Here is a 12224-nt window from a genome sequence, read left to right as displayed (position 1 = left end):
TGCTTCATTTGTAAAGAGCAAAAGAGAACAAATAACCAGTGCTTTTGCCCCTTATGGGCCTTTGTCAGGGACATACTTCTCTGAGCTGTTCAGTGGAGAAAAAGATCTTTAAAAACATTTTTTCACAAGATTTTCCAAGCTGCCCTGCAAATATATATTAACTATTATCTTGTTCTTGGGATTTTTTTAAAGCAGGACATTTCCAGCTCTAATTTGAGTAAATTTATGCCAACAATAATGCAACCAGTTCAAACCTGCACAGCTTTCTCTATCTAGCAAGTGGGTGCTACTGAGCTGTACAGAACAATTCACATGTATGTGAACTGCCAGGACTAGACCTTTAAACATAATTTCTTTGATATCCTCCTCAAAATTGCAGCTAATAATATAGAAGCCTTTTTTTCCCCCATCTTAGTCATAAATCCTCTTAAAACGTAATTCTAAGTAATGTAGATTTAAAGACTGTAATTTAAAATGAAGTTGTTTTCTTTTTTTTTTTTTTTTTCCTAGAGGGGGGTGTATCCTGCAGATTCTTTAGAAATGAGAGCCTTATTTCCAGTACAGATACAACTGTTCTGGCTCCAGTGCTGTCCTCATCCTGACTCCTGTCCACATGCTGTCTAGTCCACACCCAGCTGGCTGCTATTCTGTGCCAGAGCTTGCTGACACAGCCATCACTGGGAAACTTGTAGGAAATATCATCAAAATATGTCCTAAACATAACAGCATGGGATTTCTGAGGGACTCGATATCCTCTTCTGCACTTAAAGCACTATATATATATATATATATATATATATATACACATATATATATATATATATGTATGTACATACACTGTGGTGCTGTTGGCAGATGGAAACTAATGTTTTTAAGAAGTTGATTTAAAAGGTGACAGATTCCAGGCAGACAGAACAAAACAGATTTTATAGCTGTTCTAATTCCTGCTGGATATACACCCGGATATCTAAAGAAACAGTGTGCTTTTCAAACCTTTACCTGAAATGACCTTGCAGAAATCTGGAGAATTGTCCTTGCAAACTTGTAGTCAATTTATGTGTAAGGGTTTCTTTTGTGAACCAGTTCTCAGAATGGGCACAGGCTTCCTTTGTGACCCCCTTTCACCCCGCTGAAATCCCTTTCTAATTTTTTAACAGTTTCTGTGTTTGAAAGCTTAAAAATCTGAATTGGAATATTTCAGTCTAACTGAAGAGCATTGCAAAAGTAGAAACTTGTATTTCAGAGAATAGCCCCACTTGTGTTTGTAGGGTGCAAAATACATTGTATGCTGCCCTACATGCAGTCTGTCCTTGGTCTTGGAAATGCTTTATGAGAGATTTCATCCCTCACAGATGTCTTGCTTTTATGATTTTTAATATGCATGTGTACTTGCAAACACGGAAGTTCATGTGTGCAAAGAGCTGCTGTTCTTTTTAGAGTGTGGCTTTTAGGATTAGGCTCCTGGAGGCTCTATCTCCATCTTTTCCAGAGGTGACCTCTGTTTTTACTTAGTTTTCAGTGTAAGAGCTGCCTATGCATGCAGCTTTTCCATTATTCTATTAGTATTTCCTTTGTCAGCTCATGACACAGATACTTTAGCAATGGGCATGTTGCAAATACACATACAAGTCTCTTGCAGTCATAGGAGGAACCTGTTTTGTTCCAAACAACCTTACTTTATGTGGCTGTAGTGGTTGGAGTGCAGACACTTTGCAATTTTAGTATTAATTCAAGAAGAAGTGATTGAAGAATTTATTCCAGTGCAGAATTATTCTGCTCTTTGTTGTTTAGCGGACGCAGGCTAGTTCAGCAGGATCTTTCCATGTGCAGGGCTATTGAGATGTGAAAGGATGCCATTAAGATTCTCCCTTGGACGACACACCCTGATACATGACTGCTGTTTTTTGGAGGAGTTGTTTATTTTTATTTCATTCAAATCTTTCTTTGCTAAAAGCTTTCTGCCAGTAATTGCAGGCTCCAAAGTCAGCGGTAACATGGCAAAGACAGATCCCAAATATAACAGATCCTAATTATACTTTCATTTCTTAAAGTCTCTGTCAGGCTGATTTTTGCTTAAAGAGCAGCTTGCCAAACTGGAAGTGAGCTGGCTGGTGATGTGGGTAGGAAAACTATGCAGAAAAATAATGACCTTTCCCTCTGTCAAGGGCATCTGCCTGCTCGTTACTGCAATGATGTGGTGCCACAGAATCCCTCAGGTGTACTCACTGATTCCTGCTGATAGAAATCCAGAAATCCCCCACTCTGCTCAAGCAGACCCTTTCTGTATGTTCATGTGGGCATGATGAGACACACTATATCCCCTCCAGGCTTAATTATGTGACACAGGACTGTGAGTGAAGGTGGAGGCCAGCAAGGAACTCCAGCAAATCTCCATCAGGGCAATTTTTCCAGCCAGAAATAGTCTTGTGGAACCCCCACCAGCACTGCTCATTCCTCTTAGTCTGTATTCCAAAAAAGAATGTATTTCCATATTGTGGCTTTGCTCTAAGTAGTTTGAGACAGCAGTTTTCAGCCTCAGTTGTGCTGCTAACCTCTCCCAGCCACAAAAAATCACTGTGTGGCCCTATTATCATCACATTACTTAAAATAAATACAAACATGGCAAGTGCTTCTGCCTTTGCTAGAAGTATCTTGTGTCTAGAGTCATGGACTCGGGTGTTAGAGGAGGCAGTTCAGTCCAAAAGACCGTTTTCTGTTTTGCATAAACTACATAAATTTTGCTGGGTCAAGGATAAGACTGTATTGCAAGTAACTCTCTGTAACAAGTCAGTAACAGAAGAAATCAGAATATGCCTCTTTTGACAGAGGGCAAAGTTAAAAAAAAAGATAAAAAATAAAGACAGAAGAGTAAGTTTGTATAACTCAGTAACTTTTGACATTTTTAATGCCTTCCTTCCAGGAAAATGGAAGAAGCGGACAATGCTTCTGATCATTGGAAGGGACTTGGGGAAAGTCTTGCCCACGTAGGAAATCTGTGTTGTCAGAAAAGTGTCCATGACAGGCAGTTACTCATCTGAGTAATTCCTTAAATGTTAACCAGACTTTCATAAGCAGATTTCCAAATAATTGAACTGACCAGAACTTTGCTCCAGTGCTTTGAGGACTATTCCTGGTGTAAGAGCCTCCTTCATTCCTTTTCTTTTCCTCCAGTAACAAAGTAAGAAGAAACCCGAGTTTTGCTTTTGATTGTTCCTTATGATCAGCTCTTGATAGGGACTCAATCCGTGCTGCTGTTGCTGCCAAAAAATCCCCCATGGCAATGCAAAGTTCCTTTTTCCTTAGTACAGACAACATTTGCAGGCCTAATGAAAGCATTCTCCTCCAGGCTGTTGTTTTCTCTATACTTACTACTGCTACCATGTCTCATGGTCCTAATGCTAACATGACTCTTTCCTGAGGGAGTTACTCACAGAGGTGAGTATTTCATCACTATTTTTCCTCCCTCTGTGTGTGTATGCTTTCTTTCTGATATATCTTAGGAATTTCTTCCTTCTTGTTATTATTGGTCTAATTTCAAGATATATGGAAGCTTTGGTATTGTGTATTGGAGATGAAGCTTTGCCAAGCAATTATTTTTCTTTTCTTTTTTTTTTTAATTTTTCAGGATATCATTGGTTTGGATAGCAGATGCAAATATGTAATCTCTTCAATATGTCATCTCTTCAATATGTAATCTCTTCAATCTCTACAAAGATTGTATGGATTGCAGTCTTCACGTGTATATTCTATGTTGCAGAAATGCATCCATGTTCTATTGGTTAATACCACTTTTGGCCCATTTTATCATCTGTTCATGATGGTGCTGTACAATGTCTAATCATGCTACACTGATAATAAGAAAATAAGTGTTTGCATGATACAGTTCTCCATTATATTATAATGGAGAAATTACTGCTGTTCGTATTCCTGTTAAGATCTGCAGTAATTTAAGCTCAGTTGTAGCTGCTTTGATTTAAGTGGTTATATGCTCTGAAATGTTATGGTGTTCCCTACCTTTCTCCTCTCATGTCTCTCCAGTCTCTCCCAACTGGTTGGGCTGCCTTACCTGTGAGCCTGCTACTGCTCTGGGCTTGGGTGGCTGACTTTAATCTCTCTTTCAGTGCTACGCCAGTCATAGTAAAACTCTGTGTATTTTGCTCACATTTGGGCACATATTTTTAGGGTGTTTTGTTCTAGCTCTGTGCTCTGCTGATCCCTGGATACTTGTAGCTGGACCTAGCTTGGTTGGAAGTAATAATTGTCCTTAATTCAGCGCATGTGAGACCACACCTGAAGTATTGCATCTGATTTTGGTCTCCCCAGTAGAAGAAAGGCATAGGTAGACTGAAGCAAGGCCCCTGGAGGACCACCAAGATGTTCAGTGAGCTGGAGAAGAGGATATATGAGGAATGGAGAGATCGGGGACTGTTCAGATCAAGGGAAGGTCATTGGGAAATCTTATTGCTCTCTAAGATAACCTAATGGGAGGGGATGCCTAAGTCAGACTCTTTTCGAAGGTGCTCGATGATAAGAAAAGAGCAGACACAATTTGGAGCATTTGAAATCCTGACTGTATATATTTGGAGGGAAAAAAACCCCATCATATGTGTGATCAAAGACTGACACAAATTGTCCAGAGAGGCTGTGAAATCTCCAACCTTAAAGTTGTAAAAAACTTGACTGGAGAAGACTCTGAGCAATCTCCTTTAAGCACAAGAGGACCCTCAGTGGTCCCTTCCAATATAAATTATTCTGCGGCAACCTTAACCTCAGAGAGAAAGAGCAGATGATACAGGCAGCTTTGAAAGTCTGGAAGGGAAGCTCTGGGAATCAGTCTCCAGAGAAATAGCATTTGGGGGATAGCTAGTTACAGAATCATAGAACAGCCCAGATTGGAAGAGACCTTGAAGGATCATCTGTCCAACATTTTGTGGGAAAAGAAGCCTAGATGAGATTACCTAGCACCCTGTGCAATTGCATCTGGAAAACCTCCAGAGACAGAAATTCTACCACATGCCTTGGGAAGTTGTTCCAGTGATTGATCGTTCCCAGAGTAAAAGTTTATTTTTTGTATTGAGCTGAAACCTCTCTTGGTACAACTTTCATCCCTTGCCCTTTGTATTTTCCCTATGTCTCCTTGTAAAAAGAAAGCCTCCATTCTCTTTGCGGCTGCCCTTTAAGTACTGGAATACTGTGATGAGGTCCCCTGAGCCTTCTCCAGGGTGAAGAGAGGCAATGACTGAATGCAATTTTCATCCAAAGTTTTATAAACAGTTCCACTGAAAGAGAGGAGAGCAAGACAGCTGCAGGAAGGTGAAGGACAGAGACAGTAACTCTAGCCAGTTCTGATGCCTTGAAGTCCCATCCTCCCAGATTTCTCTCCTCAATTTGCTGTTGCTTCTTGGGCCTGAAACTGCAACAGTGTCCTTGGTTCTCGGGCTAGAAAAGGATTGTTTTGTCTAAGTAAACTGTGAAGAGAACTTGCTAACACTTTATACGAAGTTCAGAGTTTTGTACTAATGCAGTACAAAATCTGAAAAATATAACAGCTAAAACTTAAGGCATAATTCCCTCTTCTATTTTTGGAGGACTTGGAGAGGAACTGGGCACAGAATATCACTGCTGACCTGCAGCTTGTCCAGAACTGCTGTGGTTTAATCCCAGCCAGCAACTAAATACCATGCAGCCACCCACTCACCCCATCCCCCAACACCCCTTCCTGTGGGGAGGAGAATTGGGAAAAAAAGTAAAAATTGTGGGTTGAGATAAGAGCAATTTAATGAATGAAGTAAGATAAAATTTAATATTAATAATAACAATAATAATGCCGCTAATGATCATAATAGTAGTTAGTCAGTAATGAAAAAAGGAGAGAAATAAACCCCAAGGAAAAAAGTAGTGCACAACACAGTTGCTCAGCACCAAATGAGCAAATGCCCTGCCTATTTCTGAGCATGATCTTCTATGGTATGAAACATCCCATTGATCAGCTGGGATCATCTGTCCTGGCCATACTCCCTCTCAACTCCTTGATTGGCAGAGCATGGGAATGTGAGCAGTCCTTGACTCAGTGTAAGCACTACTTAGCAGCAATTAAAACATCAGTGTGTTATCAGCCTTATTCTCATACTGCATCCAAAACACAGCACTGTACCAGCTAGTAGGAAAATAATTAACCCTATCCTAGCTGAAACCAGGGTAAGGACACAGCTAATAGACAATTGATGCGGAACACTGGCTGACTCCTGTACTCCTACATGAGATCAGTAAGCAGAATCCTGAACAAGAGGCTCACAGTTAGGCAGGGCTGCCTGTCTTCCTTTGCTCCCTGCCTCACTGCCTGCCTTCAGTCCTTGGTAACACCCAGGCTGCTGTCAGCACAGCAAGGAGGCTGATGAGTATCATTGCATTAGCCATTATTAAAGGCTGTTAGCATTGTGTGCTGTGACATGTACCTGGTATTTATTACTTTTTCTCTGGATTGCATGGTATCATCTTGGATGGATGTGAGCCAGTTTTCAAATCCTGCCCTTCCTCTTTCCCTCCCACGTGTTCAAAATCCAGCTGTGTTCAGCAGGTATAAAAGTGCTGACCTAGAGAGCCCATGACAGCCAGCTGCACTCCCCTATTCCCTTTCTCTCCTGTTTCCATCGCTCATTTTTCAAACGAAGCAGTTCTGCTCTTTCTGGTGCTCAAAATGGGAACTGTGCTTCTTGGTGCAGAAGCTTTCTGCCCTTGCCATCAGTCACACAAGGAGTTCATGTGCCACCTGCTCCAGTTTAGGAAAAGAATGACTTGTACATGTGCAGGGAGAGCCAACTAGTCTTTAATTCAGTTTTCAAGCATGTAGTATGTTTTGCTCAAGCAAATAATTAATTCAGTTCATCATTTCAAGTTTGTTAGAGAAGCAGTCTCAGTAAAGCATTGTTCAGCAGCTTAAATCCTAGTAAGTCTTTAGAAGTATAAATTTTACTGTGGCATCTTCTGATCAGTGAAACAGGTCTTGTGCTGTCTGGTCAGCTTTCTTCCATGTCACAGGTGCCTGAGGGAGGGCAAACAGAAGCATGAAACCTTTCATGAGAATATTCATCTTCCTTACACAGCAAACATTCCCCAGATTGCTGTTCATTGATAGCTTCACCCCATAGCCACCTTCCCACAACAGGTCCCTGGACTGAGGAGTCAGAGGCCTCAACAGTACAGAGGAATCACCATCTGAATTGCCCTGTGCAGTAAACATGAGGTTGGATTTCACTCTTTGGGTGCTGGTGGAGCTAGAGATGAGGTACGAACTCACAGACTTTGTGCTCAGATAGTCAACGGAGGAAAAGACACGTGTCATGCTCAGAGGGTTAGAAAAGTGGAGCAGCCTCTGTACCTGCATTGCAGAAATGTGGGTGAGAAAATACATGATGAAGTGAGGGTGAAACTTGTTGCCGTGAAGAACTGAACAATAAACAGCACCTGTTGCTTCTGTGCTTTTTGAGTGTCTTGTATGAAATGACCAGATCCTTCAGGACACTGCTGTTCATTATTTATTGCATTTGGCAAAGCTGAGTATGGAGAAGATGCAACCTAGGAACCTCTGGAAACTAAAGGAGGCATGAGGAGTTGTTGGTTTGGGTTTTTTTTTCTCCCTCTGAGAACTTTTTCTTGAAAAGCAAGTAGGACAGACATAAAAGGGAACATTCCCTTCATTGTTGTGATACTGGTGAATTAAGATATCCTGGGAGAAAGAGTCTAAACAAAGGGATATGCTGGAGTGTAAACATATTGTGTGAATTGGAAGTTGATAGCAAAGAGCTGCCTACCAGTGAGTAACTTCACAACGTTTCCATCAGTCCAGGGCATTGAGTATCCCTGCGTGCTCAACCAAGTGTTGGCTTGTTTGAGGGCTGGGAATTGCACTGTTGGAAATGACAGGCTGCCAAGCTGTTCTCACAGATACAGGCAATTTTTGCAGTGAGCCAAGAATTAAACTTTATGGCCAAGAGTTAAACATTGTAAACCTGTGTCAAATAACAACCCTTTTGCAGTTCATATGCCGTTTATGCATTTGTACCATTAAAGAATAAGTCTTATTTGGAAATAGGAAATTTTGAAATCTTTTAAATTTCCCTCTTTACATACTGTTCTTGCACTATAAGAAGGCATCATCTGCTGCTTTTAAAATGTACTCTAAGCAGTAAGACTTGAATAACAAATGCTACATTAAGCTAAAAAACATCTTTAGACCAGTGGGTTATGGCACTGAAACCGCCTGTTCATGAAAGCTCAAAATTCTTCAACTTTAGAAACCCATGGAAGCACATAAATCACTCAAAATAAACCCACAGAGAAATTACCTCTCCTTCCCCACTGCTGCCCTGCTGTGGGAAAGACCTTTTACTATCCCTGATTTCCCCCCGGAGTGAAATCACATCCACCATTCAATACAAAATTAATAAAAGTATATAGAGCATGTTGAGCAAACACTGACATATCCCCAATGGTGAATTTACATCCCTCCATTCTGTTTAAAATTAATAAAGGAAGACAAGGCATACAAAACCAGCATAGGAGAGTATGAAACCCCTCACACAAAGCCCACCACAGCTTGGCACTGAGGGTGAGCTTCTGCGCCGGAGTAAGCGGCTCTACGCATGAGGCAAATCTTGGGGTGGAAATGCTGGTTGCCTTCCTTGGGCAGGTTCAGGAGGGCTGCCTGGCAGCATGCCCAGTGGATTTGTCACTCAGGAGTGGGAATTGCCTGAGCTATTTGATGTGTTTGCAGTGTGTCTGTGACATTCCCTCCTTCCTGCCAGTGATGTGCAGGATAAAAGATGATGTTTCAATTGAAGCCTTGCTCAGCTGCATCCCACCTTCCACTTGCCTTCTGCCCTTCCCTCTCCCAAAGGCACACTGCTGTCATCAGCCTGCAGTTATGGGTCTGTAAAAATGTTCTGTGATCTGAACAGCCAGCCAAAGGCTTCATGGGCTGTTGTGATGGACCAGGGACTGCTGGAGCAAGGGATTGAAGATACTCTGAATGTCTGTGGCATTTGCCCCCTTTAGAAAATTGCCTCATTTTAGCATAGAAAATAGGTAAGCATCCTCAAACACTCCTTAGATAACCTGACTAATGATTATTTGCTTCTCAGGTACCTCTTTATGAACTGGGAGGCCTGGCATGGAGGTCAGATACCAGCAAGATGGGCTCTCACAGTTATCCTACAGAAATTAAATATAATCCCTTATACTCAAAGCAGTCAATAACCTCTTCTTTACCAGCACCTGTTACATCTGTACCCTTCAGAGCTGTGCCAGACCCCTCCACAAGTGCCAGCCATTGATTCAGCTGCGGAAACTTCCCACAGCTGATCGTGAGCAGTTGGAAACTGTCAGTTTTCAAAATGTTTATGGCCACACATTTCTGAAGAGATGAGCTGTCTTTTGTTGCATGCTGGCTTCAGGTTAAGCTATTTTTTATCACTCTCATGTTTTGTAGACACCGCTGGTTACTCCCAGGTTTGCAGCATCAGCTTCTCCCATCAGTTCATGTGTATTTTATGAGCCCAGAGATGTTTTGGCAGAAAGTGGAGCTGTGCCAAAAAGAGTTGTTCCTGCTTTTCTTCATACCTGACTTTTTTTCTGTACTTGCAGCATCTGAAGAAGGGGAATGCTATAGCTGTGGCAAGGAAAAGCTGCCCAAACTGCTTTGTAGAGTGATGGCTGGTGTGCATATTTACAACTGTCCAGGAGCAGTATGTCAACTGTGTGTCTTAGGCTCCTTACCTACCAACTCCTCACACTGCTTCTGAGAGATATTGTTCCAGTCTGTGGTGGTCTGTTGGAGATGTGCAGATGGTACTTTGGTTGCCACAAAAGTAGGATTTATTTGGGGACCGTCTTGCAAAGACTCCAGAGATTTTTTCAAGCTTGATGTCCCATGTAGGCTCACACCAAGGCATCCCCCTTGTGCCCTGTGGGACAGACCCACAGTGTCCTCCTTCGACCAGCACTTCAGTGGGTACAAGGCCAAGCTGCTAATCTACAAATTTCAGAAGCACATTTTGCAAGCAATGCCTTTTAGCTAACTTAAAGGTGAACTGCTCATTTGGATGAGCAGCTGTGTTAGGTAGGATGAAGCTGTTGCAAGAAAACATCTTCCTTCCAAGAAAATTCCTTTCTGTAGGCGAGTCTTTAGTCATCTTTGTAACCTTTGTCATCCTGTCCTCCCTGGGGAGTTTACTCTGTGACCTTTGCTATTCTACCAAGGCACCTCATAAATTATTATTCTTTTAAATGGCACTTAGACTGTCGTTGTGACTGCTAGCCTTGAAGATTTGCAGTCTACTCTGTAATTTTGAGGGGGAAAAAATGGTTTAGTGACAGAAGAAATATTGTTCTTCACGATAAAACTACTTTTGTGTTTCATTTTCCACTCAAGTCATTCATATCCCTGTCACTAACCTCATTCAGGTCAAGGGCTTGAGGCAGAGAATGGGCATAATATTTTTGGTCAGACTGATGCATCTGAATATTGCAAACATCTATAATTTTGAATTGAAATGAACATTGTGTTAAATCCTCAGGCAGATATTATCAAGACATAATAGATTACTGAAGTTTGCATTTCTTTTGGCAATTCAGACCAAGGCTCTGTTGACTGGTTATTCCAGACATTAATGAACCTGTTTACACAAAAGGAGCTGCTCCTTGTGGCTGCAAATTAGATCCTGGATTCTGAAAACTTTGTAGGAAAATCTGTGGGCCAAGTAGTTGAGATAATAATGAAAAAAATTAATCAGGCACACATTAAATGTGAAGCATGGAAGAAAACATCTGCAGCACTCAGTGGACATCTGGGTAACATACTTGCAGTGCTGTTTTGCCAGCTTACATCTGGAGTGGTTCACGAGAAGAGACCAGATGCTAGTGTGAAATAGGTCATCATAGCAGCAGGGCATCAGAACAGAGGCATTTCTTTTTTTTTCTTGCAGTAACAGCTATTTCTTTTTATTCACACCAATTATGAAAATGTTAGCCAAGTATGCAATGTGAATGCATGTATTGTGACAAGCCAGTACTCCTAAAGGGTGTCAAGGTAGAAAAATAACCTAACCAGGAGGCTTCAGGGAAGCAGCCCTTTTGCATTACACACTGACTATTCTTTAACAGACATAGTGATTACTTTTTGTTAAGATTATGAACCTTTTCCCTCATGCTTTATTTTTGTATTTAGTAGAGATTTTACTAAATGCCTTCTAGGTGGCAAATGCCCAGAAGCAAAGATGCTAATTCAGGCGAGTTTCATCAGTCATTTCAAAAGAGAGGTCACACAGATAAGAGAAATGAACAGTACACAGTATGTGAAGCAGTGACATTCAGTGAGCCCTTGTCACTAGCAGCCATTAGCATGGAGGCCTGCTGTTACCTTTCAGTGCTTTATGTGCTTTTCTTGACCAGGCAGGGAGCCTTTGGAGCACTGCAGCACTTAGTAGCATACAAGTTATTGTTTCTTTCTTGAATGCTTTATATTTTTAGTACCATTTAGATTTTTCCATGCCCCCTTGTGCATCTAAATTTTAAAGAGAATCAAAGAATGCATAATTCATATCTGTCCCAGAGGTAATGGAATGACTCAATGATATCCGTGAAGGAGATGATTTTAAATTTCATGTCTTATGCAAGAGGTCGTATTTATACAAAAAGTACAAAATTGGTCTCAGGGATACCCAGATAATTATCCTTACGATAATGAGCGTGGATTCCAGGCGGGAGTGTCACAGGAAACATTAGTGTCTTGTGTGTCACCATCCCTTATTATCACAGCGTCACGGTCGTCGTGATCGAAAACTTAGCAACTGATAGATCTCAGGCTATGACTTGTATTTTGACTTGGAATACCACTTCCAGGAGGTGTGAAAAGACAGGTTTGCTTTGATTCTGTTGAAGTATTCATGCAAGATGTGAAGCATTTGTTTACTGCTGAAATTCTTTCCTTCATTTAAAGGAAAAACAATCGTTTATTGATGTTGGGCAGAACCCACCAGTAAATGCTTTGTCAGGCAGCACAATTCCACTACACTATTTCTACTCTCCATTCCCAAAAGCCTAGAAGTGCCATGGCTAGAAATAAGTGTCTGGTTCTGTGATATGCTATATGTTTGAAAATACACTTTATGATCTGTATTACAGACAGTTCAAAGGGAATATAAATTGGTGCAGTATTCTCTCTTTTC

The 12224-nt window shown here is 41.3% G+C and overlaps 1 protein-coding gene across 9 annotated transcripts in view; it reads left to right on the top strand.

Annotated features, from left to right (window-relative positions):
• ENOX1 (ecto-NOX disulfide-thiol exchanger 1) overlaps positions 1–12224 on the top strand; it is a 362160-nt gene that overhangs the window by 102051 nt on the left and 247885 nt on the right. The window lies entirely within an intron of this gene.

The sequence above is a fragment of the Camarhynchus parvulus genome, chromosome 1, assembly GCF_901933205.1.
Source record: "Camarhynchus parvulus chromosome 1, STF_HiC, whole genome shotgun sequence".
Classification (NCBI taxonomy): domain Eukaryota; kingdom Metazoa; phylum Chordata; class Aves; order Passeriformes; family Thraupidae; genus Camarhynchus; species Camarhynchus parvulus.
Note: the sequence above shows the minus strand (reverse complement) of the source record. Positions and strands in the feature narration are given on the sequence as shown.